At 30.9% G+C, this 1,972-nt stretch overlaps 1 pseudogene; it reads right to left on the bottom strand.

Annotated features, from left to right (window-relative positions):
* LOC107104930 overlaps nt 1–1,972 on the bottom strand; it is a 24,793-nt pseudogene that overhangs the window by 10,167 nt on the left and 12,654 nt on the right.

The raw sequence follows: 1,972 nt of genomic DNA, 5'->3' as shown, positions 1-1,972 counted from the left end.
TTATTTTAATATAAAGTTTTAAAAAATATGTATTGAAACATATTTGAAAAGGAAGAAAAATATATCTATAGTTTACCTCTTTTGTGATGAACTCAATCTCTGCCTCATATTTATGGTTGAGCCTGTTAGCCTCCACTTTGATCATGACTGAGGTACAGGCACTGAGACTTCCAGATGGTAAAAGCCTTTCCTCTTCAATGACAGCATTTATCAAAGACGTCTTTCCAGCTCCGGTTTTCCCAAAGACTCCAACCAGCTCTCTTTTTTCCGTCTCCAGATTCATTATTTTAGTCCTGTTGAAAATCTAAAGTTTTAAACCTTGAACCTCTCAAGTCTCTTAAATTTATTTAAAGACTAAGGGTAAACAACAAAGCATAGCTTGGTATTAGTTTAATATATACATGAATATTAAATAAAAGGTTTTTTTTAATATAAATTATCAAGCTTTACATCCCTGAAGCAGATAGCCAAAATGTGCACAGTGCAGTAAAGAATAGGCGTTAATTTGATATAAATATTCAAATTTAGGTTTCATCCAAAATTGAAATAATAAAAAAAATATATATATATTGTTTAATTTTAGGTTCTGCTTTGTACAGGCCATATTGTGCTATCTATTTGTAAATGTAAAAATATACAGACTTGCCACTGATGACCATTTTTCTTCCTTTTATAGAAGATTAGCCATAAAAAGAAACCAGACCATAAATGTTGAGGTAACCGTAAGTAAAGTACATTTTAACCAAATACATTAATGAACAAAAAACACTTAACAAAGATTATATAATTAAAAGCATGTTTATTTAACTGAATTAATAGTTATTTTCTGCATAAGGATGCTAGATACCTTTAGTTAAAAGTATCTAGGATGAAAACAAATTAAGCATTGCTATTTATATGCCTTTGCATCTCATCAACATACAATTGTATAAATACTTAATGATGAAGCAAAGCCAAAATAATTTGTGATTTTTGAGCAGACTGTCCAAGAAGACAGAAAAGTACTTACTTCAAAAAAGTGTTAACCTTTGTGTCTTCTTGGTTTTGTAGTTTTGCGTGGACATCTGCCATTATGTCTTTTACATCAAAGAAAATCGTTAAATCTGTAAGTGAAAGTTAAAAAAAATGTCAGGTCAATTGCAAACATTGAAGTCATAATTGAACTGGGTCTTTTAGTATCAGTTCTGTAGAATACTCTCCAACCAAACAGGTAATATCTCAGCTGTACTGGAGGTAGTTTACAACTTTGTGCTCAAAGTGGAGGCTTAAACATTTTTCTTTTTTGTCCAAATATTAGTTTATCTGTTTTTTCAAATTTCTCAAAGAAACAACTGAGAAGATGGCACCTTTACTATCCCGTCGTTTTGTCGGTTGAACTTTGCTGGAGTCACTCTGGAAATCCAACTTTCTCTTTCCTTGTCATCATAAAAACAGGAAAAAACAAAAACAGATTTATTGGTAATTTCTCCCTTCTAGTTGTATAGCAGTAAAATATGTGTATTTCTTACTTGTATAAGTGGTGGATGGGAAAGTCTGATAAACACAGATGTCATTTCAGTGTTTGTTAAAAATGGCAGTTAATACAACATCCATTTAAAACAATCATTTACAAATATTAATGCAATTTTGAATTTTTTTTTAAAGAAATCATAAACTTCACAGAAAGTCTTTGCTCAACATCAAATATGTATTAAATATTCCTTTTCCCAAAATGAGTCCCCTTTAAACAGTGTTGGGCAAGCTACTTGTCCAGTGTAGTGACCTAAGCTATCAGTTACTCAACAATAAATAAAGCTTCACTACACCAAAGCTACCACCTAAAGAATTATAGCAAGCTAAGTTACACTAATGTGTTAAAAGTAGCTTAACTACATCAGAAGCTACTTAACGTCGAACCAAGCTAATGTCAATTCAAAATAAGTCTGATACACTGGTTAAAATATTTATTAAAGATCAGCCAATGACATAACAC

This window comes from Cyprinodon variegatus, unplaced genomic scaffold, assembly GCF_000732505.1.
Source record: "Cyprinodon variegatus isolate N-32 unplaced genomic scaffold, C_variegatus-1.0 Scaffold1958, whole genome shotgun sequence".
Taxonomy (NCBI): Eukaryota; Metazoa; Chordata; class Actinopteri; order Cyprinodontiformes; family Cyprinodontidae; genus Cyprinodon; species Cyprinodon variegatus.
The sequence above is the reverse complement of the archived record's forward strand: the minus strand, read 5'-3'. Positions and strand labels throughout refer to the sequence as shown.